We start from the raw sequence: 27,548 nt of genomic DNA on the forward strand, positions 1-27,548 counted from the left end.
ATAAAATTAAGAAATCTTAGAGTTGGAAGGTCTTCTACAATAGTGGTATCAAACTCAAATAGGTAACAGATATTTCTGGCACATGTTGACTTAGAAACTCACAAATTAGCATTAGGTCAAAGTGTATTTTTGTGTATTTTGTTAAACCTTTTCCAACTACATTCTATTATAGTTTGGCTCCCACTTGGGACTTTTAGGGGCTTGAGATTGACAGCACTATTCTATAGCTTGTCTTACCTGCCCTATACCTGCAAGTTTCCTTGCAACATCACTGAAATATGAGCAGCGAGCCTAAGATCAGAGACCTCAAGGAAAGAGGAACCCTCAAGCTTCTTGTGGTAGCCCATTACACTCTGGCATACCTCCCATTTGGGGAAGACTTTCTTTACATTGAACTAAAGTCTACTTTGATACAGTCTTCATCTAACAGACTTATTTCTCCCTTCTCTGGCAAAACAAGCCAAGTTTAACCCATTGTCTACCTGTCATCCGGACATCAATTCTCTCTGTTCTAAGGTTTCTTTCTTAAAAAAAGTGGTAAAGTATTTAGGGAACCTGTATACATATGAACTAGTCCTGTTCTTGCTTCTAATTTTACCAAGATAATCACTATCTTCATCACCATCCTCAAATGACATAATCTCACATCTCTTCACCCTCAAATTTGGGTACCCTCCTTTGAGTGGTTTTCAGATTGTCAATGTTTGTGTGACCACAGGCAATCTTGTAACTTCTATTTGCCTCAGGCTCCTCGGGGGTAAAAGGAGGAGAATAATAAACCTACCTCCCAAGGTTGTAATGAAGATCAAATGAGATGATATTTGGGAATTGGCTGACAAAAAGTGGACGTTGTTAAAATTCTTCCTTCCTTCTTTCTTCCTTCTTTCCTTTCCTATCTGCCATAGTTTTTTTTAATTGAGTTCTCTTATAATACAAGTGTATATCAACTGATCCACAGTCAAAAGAGGCAGATCCCTAAGAAATTAACAAGCACTTTAAGCAAACCAAAATACGTATTATTTTGTTTAAGCCAATAATCCTTTTTTTGGGAAATGGAAGGCTAGTAATAAACAGTCTCAATAATGCACTGTTATTGTAGAAAACTTGTTCTCAGTACCACGCACCCACCATTAAAGACTTCTATACACAAAAATTAATGCTAAACATCGAAGTATAAATGAGGTATAATTTCTGAATTTGTTTTGTTTTCCCAAATACTACATGAAAGAAAAAAAAAACACATGAATACAAAGCTTTGTGACAAAGCCCTGTATTATTATCGATCCAAAATTCTGAAAAAACAGAAACCAAAAAATTCTCATCTACTTGGAGCAGAAACAGCTTTCAAGTTAATAGAATTTCAAAAGGGGGGGATAAAATAAAATAATAAAAAGGACAATATATTTTCACAAAGTGGCTCAAAATGTCATCAAAAATAAGTCTTCAAAGGATGGAAGTGTTATTGATGCACTTGGTGAATGTGCTTGCTGAGATGTCTGTACAGAAGCCATGGTAGGAGGTTCCTATGTTGTGCATCTCTTGCTCCACTGCCTGGCCATTCTGTCATGTTCTGCTTTATTGATCATGTACTGACTGGTGATACTTCCCACAAGGAGGTCAGCAAGGTTGCAATCTGTGAGAAGTGAGCAGATGGAGAGAACATTAGAAAAACTGAGAGCTGGACTCCAGTAGTCCTTTAGAATGTCCAGACAGGTCATTCCTTGGCTTTTAATATTATGGTGGTAGATTCTTGTCCTAAATGTAATTTTAGGTGGTTTAAACAGGTAGTCTGGTGAGAAGGTAATGTCAAGAAGGAAAACTCCTCCTTCATAGATAGACCCTAGGGGTTCCAAGATAGGTGACTGCCATTCACAATGTTTCCTTTTGGTCCAGCACAACAGTTTGAAGGAAGATCCAAGTTTTTTCTGAATTCTTTTTGCACTATTTGACAATTTATAAGCAGTCTTGCTAGAGATCTTGCCTTCCTTTTTCTTGGGTTAAACTTGCCCTTGGTTCTTTTTTCTTGCTGAACCCTTTAAGCTGGTCTCCATCAGAACTGCCTCTGCTAGTACTTGGGCTGACCTCAACTTTTTATCTTTCAGTAGATATCTTAGATGCTGGGCTAGGTGAAACTGTCTTGGACTGATAGAGGAGAAATGAGGAAAAGGAGGAGGAAGGAGAAAAAGAGGAGAAGGTGGAGAAAGAGGTGTTCACTGATGAGGATTTTCAGAGATGACAACCCCACCACTACCACTGATCTTCCCTGCTTACTCATGCACCATCATTCCTGCACCCTCACTGCTCTAGCCCAACTCTAGCTCCCAAGGTTCCCACTTCCTTACACTTCAGTCTTCAGCTCCTGTCTCTCAGGACTCTGAAAAGTGAATCCAGACACAATAATCAATGACTATAGCAATCTACTGTTTGATAAATTGAAGACTCCAGTTTCTGGGATGTGACCTCACTACTTAACAAAAATTGCTGGGAAAACTAGAAAATAGTATGACAGAAACTAGGCACAGACCAACATCTTACACCTACACCAAGATAAAGTCAAAATGGGTACGTGATTTAGATATAAAGGCTAATACCATAAGCAAGCTAAGAGAGCACAGAATAGTTTGCATGTCAGATCTAGGGAGAAGGAAAGACTTTACAATGAAACAAGAGATAGAGAACATTATGAAATGCAAAGTGGATGATTTTGATTACATTAAATTGAAAAGTTTTTGCGTAAAGCCAATGCATCTGGATGAGAAGGGAAGCAGAAAGCTGAGAAACTATTTTTACAGCTAATGTCTCTGATAAAGGCCTCATTTCTAAAATATATAGAGAATTCTGTCAAATTTATAAGAACACAATTCATTCCCCAATTGATAAATGGTCAAAGGATATGAAGAGGCAGTTTTCAGATGAAGAAATTAAAGTTATCTATAGTCATATGAAAAAATGCTCTAAATCACTCTAAGAGAAATGCAAATCAAAATAATTCTGAGGTACCACACCACACCTACCAGATTGGCAAACATGACAAAACAGGAAAATGATAAATGTTGAAAAAGATGTGGGAAAATTGGAACACTAATGCATTGCTGGTGGAGTTGTGAACTGATCCAACCATTCTGGAGAGCAATTTGCTCAAAGGGATATAAAACTGTGTGTACTCTTTGACCCAACAATATCACTTCTATGTCTATATCCCAAAGAGATAATAAAATTGGGTAAAAGACCCACACGTGCAAAAATATTTATAGCACCTCTTTTTCTGGTGGCCAAGAATTGGAAATTGAGGGGATGCTCATCAATTGGGGAATGGCTGAACAAGTTGTGGTATATGAATGTAATGGAATACTATTGTGCTGTAAGAAATGATGAGCAGGAGGACTTCAGAAAAGCATAGAAAGACTTATATGAACAGATGCTGAATGAAGTGAGCACAACCAGGAGAACATTGTACACAATAACAGCCACATTGCATGATGACCAACTTTGATAGCCTTAGTTCTTCTCAGCAAAGCAAGGATAAATGACAACTCCAAAAGACTCATGATGGAAAATGTTATCCACATCCAGAGACAGAACTATGGAGTCTGAATGTAGATTAAAGTATACTATTTGATCTCTTTTTTCTTTTGTTGTTTTGTTTTGTTTCTTCTTTCTCGTGGTTCCTCCCATTGATTCTAATATTTCTTTATAACATGACTAGTGTGAAAATATGTTTAAGGTGAATTTATATGTAGAGCCCAGAAGATTGCATGCTGTCTTGGGGAGGGAAGGGAGAAAATTCAAAACTCGAAACCTTGTGGAAGTGAATGTTGAAAACTAAAATTAAATCAATAAATTTTAAAACAGAAGTGAATCTACCAGCACCTTGCTTATGGGGCTGCTTCCCCTCCACACACACACTTACATCTACCTCCTTCCCTTCCTTTCTTCCTTTCCTAAATATAGCTTCCCAAAAAGAAACCTGAATAAATATTCCAAATATGGTAATAGCAGGACAAGGATAACCATAAGTCTATGTATTTAGAGTTGAAAAGGCCTTAGACACTATTTAGTCTAGACCCCTCTTTTTACAAATCCAAGGAACTGAGGCAAATGGTAGTGAAATGATTTGTCTATTTCCCTCAAGCTACATATCATGCATATCAGACACCAGCAAGGTTGTGCTTAAGATTTTGCCAGCCAGGCTTTAGCAATATGTGAACCAAGAACCACCAGAAGAGTAAACTGGTTTTCAAAGAGGCAGAGGAACTAGACACAAAATGGCCAGTATTCTCTGTATTATGGAGAAATCAAAGGAGTTCAGAAAAACATCTACTTCTGCTTCATTGACTACACTAAAGCCTTTGTGTGGACACAACTAAATGTGGCAAGTCCTCTAAGAGATAAGAGGCCAGTTCCACTTACTTGTCTCCCAAGGAACCTGTATGTGAGCCAAGAAGCAACAGTCAGAAGCAAACATGGAACAACTAATTGGTTTAAGATTGGGAAGGGAGTAGGACAAGACTATATATCGTTATCTTATTATATATGCAGAGTGGATCACGTGAAATGCCAGACTGAATGATCAAGAGCTGGAATCAAAATTGCCAGGAGAAATATCAACAATCTCAGACAAGCAAATAACAGAAAGTGAAGAGGAACTAAGAAGTTTCCTGATGAGGGTGAAAGAGAAGAGGGCTTAACATAAAAAACTCTAAGACCTTGGCAACTTGTCCTATCACTTCCTTGCAAAAAGAAGGAGAAGAAATGGAAGCAGTGTTTGATTTGAAGTTCTTCGGCTCAAAGATCACTGTAGATGGTGCCTGCAGTCATAAAATTAAAAGATAGTTCCTTGGAAGGAAAGCTTTGGCAACTGCTGGATAGAATACTAAAAAAACAAAGATATCACCTTGCTGACAAAGGGCCATGTAGTCAAAGTCATAGTTTTTTCCAGTAGCAACATATAGCTATGAGTTGGACTATAATGAAAGCTGAGCACCACAAAATCAATGCTTTTGAATTGTGGTGCTAGAGAAGACTTTTGAGAGTTCCTTGGATAGCAAGAAAATCAAATCAGTTAATACTTACAGAAATTAATTCAAGCTATCCACTGGAAGGTCAAATACCAAAACTAAAGTTTAAATATTTTGGAAAAGACCCTGATGTTGGGAAAGATTGAAGGTAAAATGAAAAGGGGACAGCATAGGATGGGGTGGATAGATAATATCATGGAAACAACAAACATGAACTTGGACAACTTCCAGCAATAGTGAAGGATAAAAGGGCCTGGTGTGTTATGGCTCATGGACTCACAGAGAGTCATACACAACTGAATGGCTGAACAACAGCCTCTCAAAAAATATTTGAATGGCATCCATGGCTATCCTAACACAGCTCACTTTGAGGGATATTTTGGCTTGATCTAATGATTTAAAAAAAAAATCCAGGTCTTCCTAGATCTCTATCCCCTTTACTACACAAACTCTTCAAGAGCATTTAAGAAGTCTTGTTCAAGTTTATACAGCTATCTTGTAGCAGAGTTGGAATATAAACCCAGGCACTGTAACTCCCAAACCATTGTGTATTCCATTTTTTACATACTATTCTATTTTTCTTGCCAAAGGTTCTACTAGAGCAGAATGTTTTATTTGTTGTCAGATGCAATCACATCAGGTGCTTTTGCTTAAATATTTTTTTTCTTTAACTTAAAAGAGAAAGTTACCTTAAAAGAGAAAGTTACATTATAAATGTGACTTTTGGGGAGACTTTTTCCAGAAATAAAAGTCATATAAAAACAAAAGTCATCAATAAACTATGTATATATATATATATATATATATATATATATATATATATATATATATATATATATATATATATATATACATACACATACATACATATACATACACACACATACATATATATGTGTGTGTATATATATATACACATATACATATATCAAAAAGAATAAAATGAGGCCATGGCCCTAGGTAGGTCCTTCCGGGTCTGAAAATTTAGGCTTCCATGAGCTTCTGAGAAATTTCTAATATAATTGATGACAGGAAGAAAATAATTTGGAAACAGAATCTGAAGGAACAGGGACACCAGTTATGTCACTTATATCCACTAGTCAATTGTCAGTTAAGCAGAACATCTGATTCTTATACATATACTGTCATCTTCTGATGGACACTAATAACTTTACGGAAGGTAGGGAAAATCAAACCCAAACAACTTCATTGAGTAAGATACTGTACTAAGTGCTGAGGATTAAGCTGCTCAAGTCAAGAAACAATTTACCCAGGAGGCGATCAAGAGCCGCTGAGCTTCCCCATAGCCGCTGAAGTGATGGCAAACAAGAAAGGCTCAGAAACGTAAGCTGCATTGCAATTAGTGGATTTTGTTAGTAGCCGCTGTCCAGTCTGGCAACATGGCTTGGCAGGCTAAATGAGAGTTCATTTCATGAAGAGTTGTTGATGGAAAAAAGTTCTTTGATTTAATTCTAACTATACTTTGAGTCCTGGTACAAGCCACACCTCCTCTGTGTAGCCAGCTAGGTCCAACTTTTCACCATTTAAAAAAATTGGTCATGAATTTAACAATAACCAACAAAAATAAAACGTTACTTGAAACTACAGAGACATGTTCCTTCTCTGAATGTATAGCTCCTCTTCACCATACCATTCATTTAGCAAATAATAATCAACCACCTTAAATTCAATGCATGAGGATTCAGTTGAAATGGTACATGTAAATCTTAAGGAGAAGAATAAAATTTAGCTTTGACCATCGTCATCAGCAGCAGCATCAGCAGCACCTTCATTTTCATGGTCTATACCTGTGATTGAAGCAGCTGCTGACTCAGTGGATAGAGCACTGGTCCCGGAATCAGGAAGACCTGAGTTCAAATCCGGCATTATATCTTTCCTAGTTGTGTGACCCTGGGCAAGTCACTCTGATTACATGACAAAATGGATCCCCTGGAGAAGGAAGTGGTAAAACACTCCACTATCTTTGCCAAGAAAACCCAAAATGAGGTCATGAAAGGTCAGATACAGCTGAAACAACTGAACAATAACAAACCTGTGATTCCATCAGTGAAAGGAATTCCCAGCCAAGATCTTCCCTCTGCCAACTCAAATCACCACCTGTTTTGTAATTTCTGTTCCCAGAGAATTGCCTGGAGGACTAAGAGATTAAGTAACTTACCCAGGATCCCAACAGGAAATATGTGACAGAGACAACACTTGAACCCAAGTCTATCTATTGCCAGTGTAAGCTATCTCCCACATAATGATACCGAGTACACAGTAGGCACTTAATAAATGCTTTTCACAAAGCGGTGACCAAATTTGGAAGGAGGTAAAATCACTTTTAGACGTTGGAGGATGAACCATCCTGAGAGTACTTAAATCATAGACTTCTGGAGCTATAAAGGTCTTTCAAGATGAACTCTGACCATCAAGAGCAAATAGTTTATACCCTGGAATTTCCCAGCCTAGCTTCTTGGAGTTAGGCAGCAGAGTGGATAGAGCGCTGCACTTGGAGGCAGATAGACTGGAGTTAAAAGTTTGCCTCATATACTTACTGGGTGTGTGACCATGGACAAGTCAGTAATCTCTGTGAGTCTTAGTTACCTCATCCATGAAATGGGTATAATAATACCACCTACTTCACCAGGTTGGTGTGAGGACAAAACGAAATAGTGTATGGAAAGATGTTTACAAACTTTAAAGGACTCTATAAATGTTAGTTATTGTCTTTGTTGTTGTTAGTTATTTTGGCTCCTGTCCCAGTCTTCTTACACTCAACTCCCTTCCACACATTCTCTACGACATCTATAAGGTCTGTGCATGGACCTACCTGCAGTTCTGTGCACGTGACACCCTATGCCCCTGTCTTTGCACTGGCTATTCCCTATTCCTCCCGTCCCCCATGCCTAGAGTTTTCTCCTTCCTCTCTTCCTCTTCCTAGTTTCTTTGGTTTTCTTCAAGCTTAGTCCAAATGGCAGCTTCTACAGGAGACCTTTCCTGAGCATGCCACTCCCTTGCTAATGTTTTCCCTCTAAAATCACCTCCCCATCTACTCTGAATATAGGCTCGACATACCTAGTTATTTACATATTAGATAATATTTACATGTTTTCTCCCCATGAGAATGGGAATTCCCTTGAATCAGGACTGTTGTTTTCCTTCGTATCCCCTTCTTTGGCACCATGATTGACACATAATGGATGCTTAATAAATTCTTTTTTTTTTTTAGTAAGGCAATTGGGGCTAACTGACTTGCCCAGAGTCACACAGCTAGTGTATGTGTTTGAGGTCAGATTTGAACTTGAGTACTCCTGACTTCAGGGCTGGTGCTCTACCCACTGCGCCACCCAGCTGCCCCTGCTTAATAAGTTCTTGAGGACTGTTTGATTGATCACTATAGCTTCTATTCTTCAGTAACTTCTCCTCCCAACCCTCTGCAAAAGAAATATACTCAAATAAGAATCTTCAGTACAAAAGACCCTGGAATATGCCCTAATCTCTGTCCAAACCTACAGAAGTAAATGAGCTATCTAACTTCCTGATGGCTTCTTCTATAAACCAGTAAGGCTAGTCAGATCAGCTGTGAACAATTAGCATATTTTAAAGATCACCATAAATTAACTTTTACTAAGGGATATTTACTTTGAAGATATATCAAAAACAGAAGAGTAAGTAACCTGTCCCAACACCTGAGAGCAAACTCTCCCCCATACCTCCTTGATCCCTTGGGAAAATGGGCTCAGATTTAACAGTGTTTCTCCATAGCATTTGCCCAATCAAGTTCATTTCCAAATGGCATGAGTGATAGGTAGATGAGTCTGCATCTCTATTATTGCCTCTCAAGACATGGGACTTCATTCCTCACTATCTGACTTCAAGTCAGGTTTCCTCCAGTTCCCCTACTCTGGTAGCTCATTCCCCTGACCTTGTAAGGTCATAGCAATCTCCAATCCCTTTCGCCTAAAATAAGAAAGAACAACTTCAAAGAGGAAAAGAACTGAGGTCTATATCATTGGACCATATCTTGAGTGAGGTAAGTGCTGTTAAGATCCCAACTTTACAGCTGAGGAAACTAAAGCTTACTGAGGTTAAGTGACTTGTCCAGGGTCATACAGGTAGAAAGTGTCAGAATTAGAATTTCAACTCAAGTTATAAGATCCCAAATTCAGCTACAGAAAGGGCCTTAGAGTCTCTTGCAAATCTCCTCTCTTTATATCCTCATCTCTCTCTCACACAAACAGCAGACAGGAAAGAAGGAAACAGAGCAAAGCCAATTGCACGGCACATTTTCAATGCTTTCTTTGAGTAAGGCAGTCCCATGTATTTTCAGGGAAAATAGGAAAGGGAGGATTCTACCTTGTTCTAACCCAAGTCCCAGATTATCAGGGAAATTAGCTATTTATCCATGCTCTCTATATGCTAGCAGTGTGATAAGCACTTGCTTTTCCCAGGAAACCAATGTTTCCATGGAGGGCTGGAGACATCTCAGTAACATCCTGCCTCTTCTTCATGTGCAAATTGTGATAGGAAGCCTACCTCTAATGGCAGGGGAAGAGGCTCATTCCTCTGTTATTGGGCCATATTTACAATGACCATTATCCACACAACTCACAATCTGCTGGAATGTCCTCCCACCAGATGGCTTCAGCTCCACAGAGCTGAAATGTTAATAAATGATTGAATTGTGTTCCCCATTATTGCTGCTCCCAATCTGGCAGCCACAAATCGGTATCTGTCCGGCTTCCAAAGTCCAAGGGGAGGATAGAGTCTGTTAAAAGGGATTGATTAGCTTCGTACAGCCGTGCTTTCACTTTTATTGTCATTTCTCTTTTGAAATGGATAATTATAGGACACAATATCTTGCAGTGGATTCTCACAGTGCTTTAACTTTTATTGGAGATAAGATCAGGAGACCTTGGCAAGTAAGAGGTGTAGGTAGATACATAAATAGGCAGATGGATGGATGGATGGGTGGATGGATGGATGGATGGATGGGAGAGAGAGAGAGAGAGAGAGAGAGAGAGAGAGAGAGAGAGAGAGAGAGAGAGAGAGACATTTGGAATCTGTGAACTGAAGATCAATATGAGTTCTAAAGTTTAGTATGTGTAGAGTATTGGGAAAATCTCTTCATCATGCTGTTATGGTCATGCCTTTAACAACTGAAGTGAAACTCGGAGGAAAACTCTTCCAATGGCATTATGTTAGAGAGATGAAGAAACTGAGGCCCAAAGAATTTAAATGACTTGTCAAAAAGAAAGGGAAAGGATAAGCAGCTATTAAATGCCTACTGTGTGCCAGGTACTATGTTAGGCACTTTAAAATGTTATCCCATTTGATCATCATAACTGTGAGGTTAAGTGCTGTTAAGATTTCAACTTTACATTTACCAAGGCCTGTCTATAGAGGTTAAGTGACTGGCCCAGAGTCACACAGACAGAAAGAGTCAAAGCTAGAATTTGAAATGAAAGTATAGGATTCTAGATTTAGAGGTGGAAAGGGCCTTAGAGATCATTGAATCTAACTGTCACATGGCTAGTAATTTTTTGAAGGAAGACATGAACTCAGGTCTTCCTGACTCCAAGTCTCAGGTGCTATGACTTCCATATTAGTACCCTTTAATATCTAAGAATTACAAATTATATAGCACTTTAAGCACAAATTTATCTTTTCCTCACTAAGGTCTCTTTCCTGAACTTGGCTCCAGGGTCATAGCTGTGTGACCCTGGGAACTTATAAAACACTCTGATCTTCATTCAGGCTTTAAAATGCCATGAATAATATTTGCACTATAGAGCTGAAGGATATTGTCAACATCCTATTCTTACCACTTACTCTCTAGGTGAACTTTTGCATCCCAGGGCCTCCCAGGGTCTCAGTTTCCTTATATGAAACATGAAGAAATTTTACTAGAATTTAAATTTAAATCTTTGATCATATGTTTACACATTGCTTTCACTTCCCCTTTAGAAAATTATCAACTTCCTAAATAAAGACAACGGGAGGGGAAAAAATGCCACCAATGTACAGATTAAGGCCTTTCTTCCCTCATTCTTTGCTTCCTTCCCTTATTCCCTCCTTCCTTCCTTTACTTCTTTCCTTCTTCCTTCCATCCATTCTTCATTCAACTGAAAAATTATTCTTCTCAAAGAGCAGGTCTGACCATGTCAATGTCACCTCCCTAATCAATAAACTCTAATAGTTCCCTATTACCTCCAGGATCAAATATAAAATCCCCTGATTGTCTTTAATATCATCAAAACCTGGCCCTATCCTATTTATCCAATCTTCTTTCACTTTGCTCCATCTCATAAACTTTTCCATCAAGTGACCCTGGCCTCCTCACTATTCCTCCCACCAAACACTCCAGCTCTCAACACTTAACATTTTCTCTAGCTGTTCCCCATGCCCAGAATTCTCTCTCCTGTCCTCTATGCCTCCTGGTTTCTCTGGCTTCCTTTGCATCCTAGGTAAAATCCTGCCTTCTGTAAGAAGCCTTTTTTTGAAAAATCTCCCTTAATCTTATTTTCTTCTGCCTGAGATTATCTCCAATTTATTCTGAATATACATATATATATATATATATATATATATATATACATATACACATATATATGTATATATGTATACATCTGTTTATATATGTGTATAGACATATATATGTGTATATATATATGTGTGTGTGTGTGTGTGTGTGTGTGTATGTATATTTGTAGGTGACTTATTTCTATATAGCTTTTTTTTAAATTTTGTCTCTTCCATTAGAATGTCAGTTCCTTGATAGCAAGGCCTGATTTTTCTCCTTCTTTATATCCACAGTACTTACAAAGCACAGTGCTTGGCACATAGCAGGCATCTAATAAACATTTTGTTGACTTACTTTTTGATTTGACTTATTTCTGCTCCTGTGCTAATTAGTTATTGGGTTTCTTTGTGTAAAAGAAAATAAATGTATTGGGCAGAACTGTTTTTCTATATAAACTTTTGTTCCTTCCTTGCATTTTTAATGGGTAAGGGAGATAAAATATTTAGAATATTGGAATTATTACTCTCTATGTATTAGAATTTCTTTATAAATATTTAGAATATCAGAATTATGCCATAAATATTTAGACTACTATAAATTTATTCTGTGCATTACACTAGATTTTTTTCTAAATATTTAGAATATTTGAAATATTATTTGAAATATTTAGAATGAGGGTACTTTTCTTTTTAATTTACCAATTCCCTCTTTTAAGGGTTGAAATATGTCAAGGACAGACCACGAGTAAACTCTGAAATTCATGTAGATAGTTTGAATTGTCTCTATCTCTAATAAAAATTCAAGAGACAACATAAGATGTTGAAAAGTGTCCCCAACAAACAGAAAGGAAGACACAGGATTACTAGATTCTTGTTGGTTAAGCGGCCATCGACCGATGATTGGCACTGCTTTGGGAAAGGATATGCTGAACATGCCATTTGGTTTCCCTGTGGATCTCTCATAATCATTTGAACTCAGGTTTATATATCATCCCTCAATTCAAGTGAAATCAAGTCAATGAGCATTTCATGTTTACTATGTGCCAGGCACCATGCTAAACACTAGGGATACAAACAAAGACAAAAATAATTCCTGACCTCAAGGAAGTCCTAATCAGCAGAAGCAACATGCATAGGACTATGTATAATCTACACACACACACATACACACACACACACACACACACACACACACACACGATAAATAGGAGATAATAAATGGAACGCATTCATACAGGAAAGAAGAAACGGCAATATTTAGAAGGCAAGTCTTCTTGAATGGATTTTGTAAGTCATTTTCAAATGGTTCTGGTCCTGTTGTGGAGAAGTGAGAAACAATAATGATAGGGCAGATGGCATTATGGCCTAAAAGAATAACTACAAGGAATATGAAACACCAAATATTCTGGTTAGGGTCTGGATAGGTATAGCAGGCTAAATATGCTAACACAAAAAATAACTCAGTTCCAGGGGAGTAGTTCTGAGGATGTTTATTATTTTATGTACATGCATATAGAGCAACTAGGTGGTACAATGGATAGAGTATCAGAAAGACTCATCTTCATGATGAGTTCCAAGATTTAGTTCAAGATTGAGTTCAAATCTTGTCCCAGAAACTTACTAGCTATGTGTCCCTGGGCAAGTCACTTCACCCTGTTTGCCTCAGTTTCGCATCTATAAAATGACTTGGAGAAGGAAATAGCAAACCACTGGCATGTCTTTGCCAAGAAAACCCCAAATGAGGTCATGAATAAGTTCACAACTGAAGCTCATGACTGCAAAATGCCTAAACAACAACACAACACATGTATATGCATCTATGTATTTAAATACATATATGTGTTTCCATGTAAATGTATATATAAATGTGTAGTGCAGACAAAGGTAAAGGACTAAATTTGTGATTTCGTTGATGTAGGGAACATCCAGAGGAAGAAACTCCTTCAACCAATGAGAATTGGCACTTTCTCTTCAATTTATAGCCATATCAAAAATTCATGCGGAATAACATGTAGAGGTCTTGTCTCAGAGTTAGAAAATCCCTGCATTGAAGTTTTACCCTTGATACATGTTGGTCATGTGACCCTGAGGAAGTCATTGAACCTCTCAGTGATCTAGTCAACTCTGTAAGACTGCAAGCTGCGGAGAAGGTGCTGACCTGCCTTGGCAGTAGGTTCCTCACCAGGACCTTTGTTAAAGAATGAAATATTGGGCTTGTAATGATTATACACATTTATATAGATATTTATACATATCTACTTATATAATGTTGCCCTGTTACCTATACACATAGAAACATTCATACAACATATACATGCCCACAAACTTGGATACATACATGTAAAGGTTGTTCAAAAAGTAATAATACAGTTTCGAGCTAGTAAAGCTTAAAATTACTCTAAGACTTTGTGGACACACTGTAGGCATATATGTTGAAGTTTTTTTTTTTTAGTGCATGTATGCATATGTTTGTATTTATATATGTCACATATAAAAGCACACATTATTTATACATTCACACACAAGTTCGATAGATAAACAGACAGAGATAGATAGATAGATAGATAGATAGATAGATAGATAGATAGATATGGATAGACACTGTTATAGACATAAATATTGGTGACAAAGAGACAAGATAAGGATAGAGGTGAGGTGACCTAGATATCTATATAGATGATCTATATTGTCACTAGGGTCAGAATTGACATATGACTCATCAAATCATCATTCCACTTATGAAAACAAATGAACAAGAATCACAAAGCTTCAAAAAATGGAGGGGGGTGGATTTTAATAAGCACTAGTGGAAGGAATACTCATATTATTGAATTTGCAGGCCCACTGAGGTTCAGAAGATAGAAAGTGATATGCATCCGTAGCCAACAAGAGTTGACCAGCCAAATTGGAATGGGAATTACTAGTGGAGTATTACTAGGTTCAGGCTTTAGCTTTGCTCTGTTCAGTATTTTTATCACTGACTTGGATAAAGATGTTGATCAAATGATAAAATTTCAAGATGAAACATGCCTGCAAGGAATGGCTGATACATTGGATAGCAGATTCAAAATGCTTTCAACAAGCAAGCAACCTGGACTGAAAACAAAGAGCTACAATTTGACAGGGATAAATATAAGGATTTATGTGGACACTAGTCAAATCCTTCAATGGCATTAGTCCAGCATGGAAAAGAATTGCTTTTTCAGCACTTGACAAATATTTCAGTAGCGTTATTCAACCAAACATTAATATCAGCCAGCTGTGTTGCCCAAGCTAATACAAGCTTAGGGTTGCATTCATAGTAGTAAGTTGCATGATGTTACTTCCATATTCCAGTTCTGCTTTGCGATGGGACACTACACTGAGCTGGCCAGACCACATCAAGAACATTGGATCTGGATGTAAGGACTACCATATATATGAAGGGTCTTGACTGACAAATTAGAGAATATCCAAAGAAGGGTAACAAGGATGATGAGAGGTTTGGAAAATCTGCTATTCCTGACTCTACTAGTGATTAATGTTCTTCTACACTGCCTCCCCCTCCCCATGTGTGTGCATGTATATGTATAATGTATATATGTGTATCTATACATGTGTTGCATACATATATATGCATATATAATTTATTTTTAGCTTTGTTGAATTGTTTTCAGCTGTGTTTGCTCTTCATGATTTCATTTGTGATTTACTTGGCAGAGATACTAGAGTGGTTTACTATTTTCCTCCTCCAGATCATTTTACAGATGAGGAAACTGAGACACACAGGTCCAGGGCCACACAACTAGTGTCTAAGGCCAGATCTGAACTCAGGAAGATGAGTCTTCTTGACTTCAGGCTTGGCATTCTATGCACTGTGCTACCTAGCTTCCTATTTGTAGATAGTTTGCATTTCTTTAATCTTACTCATGTCATCCTTCCTTTCCTTCTGTTCTCCTTCTCTCCATAGAATGTAAGCTTATCAAGAGAAATATCCATTTGATATTTATCCTTGTCCTGAGCAGCTAGGGTGCCAGGGGATAGAGTGCTGGGCCTGACCTGAGTTCAAATTCAATCTTTGATACTTACTAGCTGTGATCCTGGAGAAGTCACTTTAAAAAAAAATCTATGTCTGCCTCAGATTCCTCAGCTCTAAAATGGGAATAATAACAGCACCTATCTTGGAGAGTTGTTGTGAGGATCAAATGAGATAATATTTATAAAATGCTTAGCATAGTTCCTATCACACAGTAAACACTATATAAATACTTATTCCCTCCTCCCTTCTTGCATGCCAAATGCCTTACATGGTGTTTAGCACATAGTAGGTACTTAATATCATCAGTTCTAATATAAAGCTTGTTTGGAAAGCATGAATTTGTCTCCAAGCATTTGATATACTAAGGGCAGTTTGACCCCTACAACACTCAAGCCACCTGCCCTGAGAAAATTCCTGCTAGAGATGGTTGAGGCACCACCTGCATGGCAGCGTTGGAGGGGGTAGTCCCCAAGTTTCTCCCAGATGTGGCCACACTAAAAGTCTTTCATTCATGGACACATGCTCCTCACAGGACAGTCGCTGCAGCTGGCATTGTCACCCACCTACCACCGTGCAAGTATTATCATTGTGCCCCAATCATAGTTTTCCCATAAACCGTGTGTTTTTATTTTATTTTTTTGTGTAATGTTGCCTTTCTGGTGATTTTTAGGAACCTGTAGCAAAACTGCTTTACTGGGTGAATGAATATTGAATTGGATATGAAAAAGGAGAAGGAACTAGTCACTTCATTCTGGTGGAGTGATCACTAGCAGGGCACATGATTGCTATCTAAATTGACAAGTTTACAGAGAGTTTGGCATAGAATGTGGGAGAAGAGATTTTGGCACGTGGTAGAGGTTGGACCAGATGAAGTTTTCAGTTTCTTTCTAACATGAAGATTCTTCCATTCTCTGAAATTCTTTGAAGCCCCAAGGTAAGATAGGACACTGACCAGATCAGGTTTTCTACTAAACAGAGTCAATGGACTTCTTCTCCTGCTATTTCACACTCTACCTTGTAGTCTTCTTCTGTGTCTGTCTTATCTCCACTACTAATCTGCAAGGCCTTCAAAGGTAGAAGCCATACAATGTCTGCTTATAACTGCCAAAATATATCATAAGATATTTGTTCAATTCAATTCAGTAAGAAATTTATTAAGTACCCACTATGTGTCAGGCATTGGGCTAAGTACTGTAGATGCAATTAAAAAAAAGAAAGACAATCCCTGCCTTCAAGTACCTTAAAATCTAATGAGGGAAGACAATATTCAAAAGGAAGCTAAAAAGGAGGAAGGGACAAAGAGGGAAAAAAAGGATGGGGGAGGCCACTAAAAGGTAGGATGATACATGGAGCAGAAACCAAGCGCAGTTGCTACTGTGAAATGGAGAGTTACCTGGCAAGTTCTGAAAGTCTAAAATCTTCTGTAAAGGAAAGCTCTGGGCAGAGTTTACTGCTACACCCTCCAAGCCCACCAATCAGAACAGAGAAGCAACCAAGGGAGTTGACACGCCATTGAGTATTAAAAACTAAGTTAATCTGCATGGTGATGAGATTTCAGGTGATCTGCCTGTTCTGGGGGAGGGCATAATGTTCTGAGGAGTGGAAACCAAGTAGGACTGCCAGTGAAGAACAGAGAGTTATCTCTGACCTAAATATCCTGTGGTTTAGTCACAGACCCTTAAGAATGCAGAGAACACAGTAATCAATAGAAACCATGAAAAAAAATTGAAAAATTTCTTTGATAAAGGCCTTGTGTCTCAAACATATGGAGAACTGAGTCAAATTTATAAAATTAAGAGCAAATTACCAATTGATAAATGATCGGAACTTGTGATCAGTTTTCAGATAAAGTAATTGGGGCTATCTACAGTTGTATTTAAAAAAAATCTAACTCACTATTGATTAGAGAAATGCAAATTAAAACAGTACTACCTCATACCTATTAGATTGACTAATCGGACAGAAAAGGTAGATGACAACATTGGAGGGGATGTGGGAAAAACGAGACATCAATGCACTGTTTGTGGAGTTGTGAACTGATTCTACCATTCTTTAGAGCTTTGTCCAAAGGGCTATAAAACCATGCAGACCCTTTGACCTAGCATTACCACTACTAGGTCTATATCCCAAAAGAGATAGAAAACAAAAAGGAAAAGGACCTATATTGTTGATAGCAACTTTTTTCTGGGAGCAGAGAATTAGAGATTGAAGGGACGCTCATCAATTGGGGAATGGCTAAACAAGTTGTGGTTTGTCATTATGTGCTATAAGAAATGGTGAGCAAGGTGCTCTCAGAGGAATCTGGAGAGACTTGCATGGTCTGATGCAAAGTGAAATGTACAAGCGCAGAGTGACAGCAGTGCTGTTGGGTGATTAGCCGTGAATGACTTGGCTGCTGTCAGCAGTGCAGCAATCCAGGACCAAAGGACTTATAATGAGGAGTGCTGCCCATCTGCAGAGAGGGAACTGATTGAAGTATTTTTTTTATTTTATTTTTCTTGGGTTTTTTCATCTGTTTTCTTCCATAACATGACTTACATGGATGTCTTTTGCAAAAAAAAAAAATGGAGAGAATATAGCCCATGAGGGTTCCAGCTGGTGCTGGAGAATGGAGAGTTACCTAGCAGAATACCTGTGCACAGATAAGCCACTTAACCATCTGTGCCTCCATTTCTTCATCTGTATTATAATGAGATTGTACTTTTACATCATACAGCTCAGAAATGGAAGGAACATTAGAGGTCTAACCCCTTTATTTTAAAAATGGGGAAACGAAAAACCAGTGAAATAAAGGCACTCATCCAATATCACATAGGTATCAAGTAGCAGAGCTGGTATTTGAACCCAAGTGTCCTGGCTTTAAAAAGAAGTGGTGTTTTTGTTTTTTTTCATTTTACAATGCTGCTTCTCTATCCCCTCATTAATAATTTTTGAGTGATCACAAAGGCTTCCTTCCAGCCCTGACATTCTGTATAATGTAGTATTAACACACCTGGATTCTGGAGAATCTTGAGTTCAAATCCTGTTTCAAAAAAGGAATGCACATCAAATAGTTAAAAACATTTTTTTCTATGCTTTAAAAAAATTCTGAACTTAATATAAAATTGTATGACCACTTCCGTATATAATGTAGAATAGAGATTTATACAAAGCTGTGAATCTATAGTTTTAACTGTTTGTTTTTCTATTTAATATATTCAACATGTTATTTGCAAAGCTATCTTCTTTGTATTTCTCTGACTTTCATTCTGTTCTCTCCCCTGCATTTTAAACTATAATTTTTCAACTCTTAAAGCATTGTATAAATGTCATTTATTACTCCTATGATTCTTTGGAAATGATTCTTGCTGACCCTAAAACACAGATTCCTGGGTCCAAAGGACTGGGGAGCTAAACTAGCCTGACATTTCATGAGGCAGATAGGTGGTGCAACAGAGAGAGCACTGGAATTAGAGTCAAGAAATACTAAATTCAAATCCTGCATCAGACACTTAGAAGCTATATGACTCTGGACAAGACAATTTACCTCCATAAAAATGGGAATAAAAATGACACCTACCTCAGAGCTATTGTGAGGATCAAATGAGATAACATATGTAATGCACATTGCAAACCTTAAAGTGCTATATAAATGTGAGCTATTATTGTATACAGTTGTATCCTGATCAACTGATTTTGTGTATCTTTATATATCTTAAGTTTAGACTTAATCTAAGCTGTGTAAGGTCAAGCATAGTTAATGGTGGTAAAAGGGACCATGGAAGAGGAAAGAAAGAAAGGAAATCTGCTGCATCCTGTACCAGGAATAGTCTGCTCATTTTGTCCCCAGTTAGTTCCTCCAACTCCTCCCAGCACCACCAGAACCATCCTGCCCACTACATGCCATGGCACCATATGTTTGGCAATTACAAGGTTCTGGCTTTCTCTGTACAGTTTTTATTGCCCTTATGTGAGTCCTAGCCTATGTTTTGCATAAAATTAAGCCCAAAGCATGTGAAAAATAAATGAAGCCACGAAGAGCTAGTCCCTGCTTCCTTATCAGTATTCCAGGCATGTGTCCTTGGAACAGTGGGGCTGAGAAACAAGAATCAAGAACTGCATTGATATGCAACCTTCTATGCCAGACAGATTTTCTGCCTAAACTATGAGCCCAATAAGGTTGAGAAAGAGACAGTGGAAAATCACACACTGTGTGATCAGGAGAACAATATAAAAATCAAAGGCGTCCCTGAGGGACATTCAGAGGAGAGTCAGTTCAAAACCTTTACAACCAGCCTTTGAAAGAGCATAAGAACCAAGTCGCATTGTTTTGAAGTCCCTTGCTGATTAGTTGAGGGAAAACTTGGAGGAAAAAAAGGACTGATTTTTTTTCAATTCCTTAAAGAAAGTTCTTAAAATTGATGGAGTCCCAACAGAGTCTTGTATAAATCTTAACTGAAAAGCACTGAAATCTTGGGGAGGCAGTATGGTAGAGTAAAAAGAGCTCTGAATTTGGAGTCAGGGGACCTGCATTCAAATCCTGACTCCTACCTACAATCTATATGACCTTGGGCATCTCACCTCTCTGGGCTTCAGTTTCCTCATCTGTAAAATGGAGGATTTGGACTGAATGGTCTTTTAGAGTAGCCTCAGCTTTAAATCCATAGTCCACTGATCTTGTCCTATATAGAGAAGAAATTAATGGAAAATAAAAGGAATGATTGGGTCCCAGGGTACACATTAATCACAGATGAGGTATGCAGAGTATAGTCTCTCTTAGCATGGAGATCACTGAGTTACCCTCCAGTTTAGGGAAAATGATAAGTACCAGTTAAGTGTTAGGTCAGTGTGGAAAAAGGCATATGCTGAAGGCCCATTTATAGGTATAAAGAATAAATGCCCTGTATGGGCACTCCCTCAGATGGGGAAATCACTGGGAGTAAGGATGTCATCCTGGGAGCATTGCAGAGAGCACAGAGGTGGATATCAAGAGACCTGGGTTTTAATTTCTGGTTTGACACTTAGTCAATGACATCTCTTGGTTTCCCTGTATTTCACCAAGAGCAAGCTTATATTCCATTTTCTATAGGAGGCCTTTCCCAGTCTCTCCAGCTTCTAGAGCTTTCTGCCTCTGAGATTACCTTCTATTAACTCTGTATGCATCTTGCATATGCATATGCATAGATATGCATGTATCTCTTCCATCAATATGGAAATTCTTTGAGGATAGGGTTTGTTTTTTTCATCTTTTTTAGCACCGTGTCAGGCACCAGGCGCTTAATATATGCTTGGCAACTACTTGACCTGAGCAACTACTTTTACCTTGTAGTATTTCAATTTCCTCATCTATCCAATCCAATCCAATTTGATTCAATAAAGATTTATTGATTCCTACTATGTGCCAACCACCATTCATCATTCACCATGTCACCAGTCACTGAGATAACAAAAACAAAAGCGTAGTCCCTGGACTTAGTGGGCTTACATTCTAGTGGATAAAACAGCATATATGCATATAAGTAAAAACAAAATGTGTACAAGATAAATATAAAGTGATGAGTTGGGGTGAAGGAGAAGAATGCTAAAAGGGAAAAGGCTTCCTGTTGCCTATGGCACCCTAATAGTCTGGTGAAGGAAACTAAGGTTTCCACGAGGCAAAAGTGAGGCTAGAGAACATTCTAAATATCTGAGAAAGCCTTCAGCAAAGCATGGACGTGAGAGTTAATTCAATGTGAATTGTATTATCTTCCATATAAGATGAGGCAGCTGGTAGCTCAGTGGCTAGAGAACTGGGCTTGGGGTCAGAAAGACCTGGGATCAAATCTGGCCTCAGACACTTAATAACTTTGACTACTTCAGTTTCCTCAAATATAAAATGGGGAAAATGTTAGCCCCTACCTCCCATGGTTGTTATGAGGATCAAATTAAATAATATTTGTAAAAAGCACTTAGCACAGTACCTGGCACATGGTAAGCCTATATAAATGTGATTCCTTTCCCCACCTTCCCATACCTCACTAAAATGGATTATCTGGGATCAAATGAACCAAAAATAAAGAGTGGTATTGACCAAAGTAAGATTCAGATAATTTGGATTGTCAGCCCTCATTCCAATTACTCATCGTTTCTCAAGCTTTTCCTATCTTCCTTCCCTTTCTACTGACCTCAAGGGGCTAGGTAAAGCCTTTCATCCAACTCCATCTACCTTCCAAACTGATCATAGTCTTTGGGCATTGACTACAGTCCCTCCAGGAAGGAGGGGACAAGGAAGCATTGATATTGCAAGACGAGTTCTCTGAGCTGCCCTAGCATTAAATCATAAGACTTTAAATAAAATACATATATATATCTATATATATATATCTATATATATATATCTACTTATCTACATATATCCCTCTATCTATGTATCTATCTATGTATCTATCTATCTATCTATCTATCTATTTATCTATCTATCTAGGTTTTTCTATCTTTCTTCACATGTTTGGCTGGTCCTATCTATACCCCAAATACTCAAATGAACTACTTGTGCCCAACCTATGATAGAGACTCCAGAGTTCATATTGGACTGATGAGACATAATTGAACATGCTATATCTTGACCCCAACATCATGATGTCATTGGTCCTCTTCAAGTAGGAAGGATAAACAACAAAGACATATAGACTTGTACTACCTATATCTATCTTTACCTTTGCTTCTCTCTGTCCATATCTATATAATCTATATCTTTGTATCTGTAGCATATCTGTAATTATAGTTATATCATACAGAACTATACATATCCACTATATATACATACACACACACACATATATATCCACATCTATATTTGTAGCTATCTATATAAATATGTTAATAGACACATTTTGGTTTTTTATAGCCCATATTCTTTCCTATGTCATTTCTTCTACCTCTCCTAGCTAGCTTTATAATAAAGGAGACATAAAGCGAGAGGAAAAGTTAACAAAATTAATCAACCTATCAAAAAGGCCTGCAATGCTGCACAACAGTGAGTCACAACTGCTGCAGTGCATCTGAGGGAGATGTCTTCCATGAGACTATTTCTGCATGACATCCATTCTCCTGTCTTTCTGTATTTACCCAACTGGCTTCTTATGTCCAGAATGCTTGACTACTTCACCTTCACTTCTGCCTCATGCAATCCCTAACCCCCTTCAGGTGACATATATTAACAAAACCTTTCCTGATTGCTCCAGTTACTAGTTTCTCTGTCTCTCTGTAACTCTGTCTCTGTCTCAGTTTCTCTGTCTCTCTCTCTCTCTCTCTTTCATGTTTTATTATTTTGTAAATGTTTTATTATGGACTTATTTCTCACCATGGTATACCCCCAATTGTAATAGAAACTCTTTGAGGACAGGAATTATTGTACGATTGACTTTATATTGTCACTGCCTAGAACAGTACCTGGCACGTAATCAGTGTTCATCATGTTACTAAATATTAGTACATTAGTTAGTATTAGGAAGCAGAGATGAGGAAGAAGCTCATGTCAGGAGTGGGTGAATGGCTGCTGGTGGGGGATGGAATGTCAAGTTCAAGGCTCAATTAATAGTCTCGTTTGGATGGAGTGTAGAGAATATAAAGAGGAGTGATGTTTAATATTGTTAAATGAAAGCTAGATCCATAATGTGAAGGTAGTTACTGTAAATTCCAGATCAATGAGTTTGTATTAATCTTAGTGGCAATAGGGAGTTACTAAAAGTTTCAGAGCTGGAGAATGATATGATCAGGACCATGATTTAGGGAGATTGTTTTGTCAGTTTTATGGAGGGTGGATTGGACTCTATTCTCAATCTCTGGCTCAAAAGTCTATGTCCTAGGCTTTGCCCTTGTCTATGACAGTGACAGAAGCCTTGATATGTATATTAAATGACATAATTGGATGTAGATTCAATTAGGCAATCCTTCCATGGGGAAGGCTTATGGGATTCTTTTTATAGGTGGAAATTTCCTCAATTATGCTTCAGAAGACTTCAGAACTGCTTAGGATAGGGAAGACAAGAATTCTGGGGAAAAAAAATTGATATGTCATATTCTGACTTCAGAATCTCTTAAAGATCTATAGAATACCATTTCTTAATGAAGGCGGTGAAAAGACCTGGGGTTTGGGGTGGAAGGACCAAGGTTCAAATTCTGATTCTGTCACTTATTCCTTATATAGTTAGCATGTAACTTAACCTCTCTGTGACTCAATTAGCTCATTTGTAAGATGCAAGACTTGGACTAAATAACCTTCAAGTCACCTTCCAGGTTTAAGTCTATGATCCTTAGACGGATTCAAAACAGAGTTTCCTTAGGTGACCTCAAAGGATCTACCCAGAGGGAAAGAGATTTTAGAGCCTTCACAGGGCAAAATGGGATCTCCAACCCCTTATAACTCACTATAATCTTTGTCGTTGTTCGGTTGTTTCATTCGTGTCCAACTCTTCGTGACTCCATATGGAGTTTTCTTAGCAAAGATACTAGAGTAGCTTGTTATTTGCTTCTCCAGCTCCTTTTACAGACGAGGAAAGTGAGGCAAACAAGTTTAAGTGACTTGCTCAGGGTCACATAGCCAGTCATGTCTCAGGCCAGATTTGAAATCAGGTTTTTCTGATTCTAGGCCCAGAGCTCTATCTACTGTACCGCCTAGCAGCCTAGGTGGGGTAGCTAGGTAGCTCAGTGGATAGAGCACCAGACCTGGTGTCAGAAGTCCTGAGGTCAAATCTAGCCTCAGAAACTACTAGCTGTGCTACCCTGGGCAAGTCACATAACCTCTGTTTGCCTTAATCCACTAGAGAAGGAAATAGCAAGCCATTATACTATCTTTGCCAAGAAAACTGGATAATAAGGATACAAAGAGTCAGAAATAACTGAACAACTGTGACCTACAGTAATGGAAAACAAACTGGCTTAGGAATCAGGAGATCTCTTTCCACTTTTGCTTCAAATGAGCTAGGATGACCTTGAACAAAGTATTTGACCCTTCTGATACTAATTTTTTTTTCTCCACTATAAAATGAAGGTCCCAGAAAAATGATCTATAAGGTTCATTTAAATTCTAACATTATCTTTATACTCAGATCCTGAGACTAAAATGCAGAAATGAGGATTAAGCCTAAGGCCATCAGGCAGACTGATGTAGCCCTCAGGCTATCAACAATGCAGATAGCATCCTATTTATGAGTTAGGAATAATAAATCATGGTTTCCTTCAAGTCCCAGCTACAATTTGATCTTCTACAGGAAGCCTTTCTCAAACTCTCTTAATTCTAATGCCTTCCCTGTGTTGCTAATTGTCTATTTATCCTGTATATAGCTTGTTTGAACAGTTATTTGGGGCAGGTAGGTGGTGCAATGGATAGGGTGCCGGGCCTGAAGTCAGGAAGACTCATCTTTATGAGTTCAAATCCAGCTTCAGATACTTACTAGCTGGGTGACCCTAAGGAAGTCATTTAACAGTGTTGGCCTCAGTTTCTTCATCTGTAAAATGAGCTGGAGAATGAAATGGCAAACCACTCTAATATCTTTACCAAGAAAACTCCAAATGGAGTCCCAAAGAGTAGACGAGACTGTAACAATTTAACAACAACACCTCATCATTTACATATTAGATTGTGAGCTACTCAAGGGTAGGGGCTGTCTTTTTTTTTTCGTGCCTTTAGATCCCAAACTTGGCACAGTTCTTGGCATGAAGTAAGTGATTAATAAATGTCTATCGACTGATTGACATGTAAAAGGAAACTTGGAGACCATTATGTCTAACCCATCCATTTTATGGATGAGGAAACTGAGGCTGAAAGCAGTCAATGGACTTGCTCAGGACCATATAAGTAGTAAGTTTCAAAGACAGGTGGAACCCAGGTCTTCCTGTCACAAAGTCCAACATCTTATCTACTATACCGTGCTGTCCTGAAATATGTTAGAATTGGGAAGAACCTTATACATCATCTAATCTGGCCCTCTGATTTTATTCAGATGGCTTATTAACATCAAATTTATCATTTTTTAGCAGCAACTCATGCTGTCTATGTGCTTGTATGTGTTTGAGTGTGTGTATGTGATTATGTGCCACCGTTCTTAAAAGCATTCAAGTCTAGGGCAAGCCATCAATATCTCTAAAACGATTTCATGAATAATCGGGTAAGTGTCCTATTTTTAATGCAGTACCATTCTCAAGCTGCACTTATTGGGTTCACCTTATGTCAAGTATGACATTTCTAATGGTCCTACTTTTGCTTACTAACAGTCATTTGCTCCTCACAACATTGAAAAGTGGGTGTAAAACAACCCACAGCCTCAGGATCCAAGGGTTCTCTTTTATTATGGATGAATGGTTCAAATTTCAATTTGTTTTCTCCAAGTCCTATCATGAATTGCGTTAATAGCCTTTTGGAGTTCTACATCATTCATCCATGTGTTCAGAGCAAAAAAGAGGAGGCAGGGCTTACCCTTTGCATAATCAAGAAGAAGAATGGAAACAGGATAGAAACACACAGTTCTCTTCTTTTGCAAAAGAGCAAAAGCACCTCTACACATGGAATGTCATGCATAATTCTGTCCCATGAACATGAGCTACAAAATTGTGGGGCTGAAAAAGATCTAGAGAAGGACAGGAGAACCATTGAAAGGATGACTGATAAAATTGGGAGTGGGAGTGGGAAGATTAAAAAGATTATCTCTTTATCTTGAATTCTGGAGAAAATAAAGATGGCAGAGGGACAAAATTTGACATGCCTTTCCATCCAACAATCACTTATTAAATCCCTATTGTATACCAGTCACCGTGCTAATCATTGGGGATACAAAGAGAAAAAAAAAATTAAGTTAGAAATAAGTCTTGCATTTAAGAGACTTCCCCACCCCACCACCACCAATAACTTTCCACTGGATAGGATGAAAATCTAAAGAAATATGATGAGAATGGACAGGATAGACATGGACTTGTTCAATATACTGAGAACACTAGAACTTGGAACTCCTCTTGAAGCATGAGAAACGTAAATTTCGGGCAAATAGAAAGCATGACTGTTTCACACAGTTTGTAATAAACTCACAGACTTCATTACACAAATAGTCATAAAGGCTGAACACATAAATAGAGTTTAAAAAATCAGAGTTATGCTAGTCTCTGAGGCATTCTTAGAAATTCATTAAAGCAGGACCCTGGAGGGTCATTATTTTACAGCATTTTATTTGTTTAATTCCCATTGTGCTTCAAATTCAATTCAGTTCAATAAATGAGTTGAATATCTAGAATGTACCACTCACTGTGCTAGGTATGGAAGAGCGAGGGAGGAAAGAGAAAGGAATAAGCCATTTATATAGTACCTACTATGTGTTAGACACTGTTCTAAGCTCTTTACAAATATCCCATTTGCTCTTCACACTAACCCTGTGTGGTAGGTGCTAGTATGATCCCCATTGTGTAGATGAGGAAACTGAGGCCAACAGGAATAAGTGACTTGACCAGGGTCATACAGATAGTCTGAGGCCAGATATCAACTCAGGTCTTCCTGAGTCTGGGAGTAGTGCTCTGTTAACTGGGAGGAGACAGGGTGGGGAGGAAGATGCAAAGAAAAAGATGTTTTAAAATCCTAACCTTGAGAAGCATGCATTCTAACAGAAAGAAGCAACATGTTAGATGTCTCTGGGTTAAGATGGGGCAAGATGGCCTAGATATGCCAGGTAGAGTGGAACAAACACCCACCTGAAAATATGGGGAGTTAAGTTTTCATTCTAGCTTTTTCCTACAACTACCAGTTTGATTTTGGCCTATTTGTTTTCCCTCTGAAAGCGCCATTTCTTAATCTGTAAAATGAGGGGTTTGGACTTGAGAATTTCCCCATTCCATGCATTCCAGCTCTTAATAATCTATTATTATTTTATGAACTATTTTCACCCTCGTGCAATTATTGGTCTTGAGAGAATTTTGAAAAGTCATTGAGTCCATTCCTCTGTCTCTAGGCAGACCTGCCACAAGACACTTGGATTGGATGAAAA

At 38.1% G+C, this 27,548-nt stretch overlaps 1 pseudogene; it reads right to left on the minus strand.

The window, feature by feature from the left end:
* Positions 1–1,523: 1,523 nt before the first annotated feature.
* LOC110196336 (ubiquitin-conjugating enzyme E2 E2 pseudogene) overlaps positions 1,524–27,548 on the minus strand; it is a 175,963-nt pseudogene continuing 149,938 nt past the window's right edge.

The sequence above is a fragment of the Phascolarctos cinereus genome, unplaced genomic scaffold, assembly GCF_003287225.1.
Source record: "Phascolarctos cinereus isolate Bilbo 61053 unplaced genomic scaffold, phaCin_HiC Scaffold_2;HRSCAF=192, whole genome shotgun sequence".
NCBI classification, from domain to species: domain Eukaryota; kingdom Metazoa; phylum Chordata; class Mammalia; order Diprotodontia; family Phascolarctidae; genus Phascolarctos; species Phascolarctos cinereus.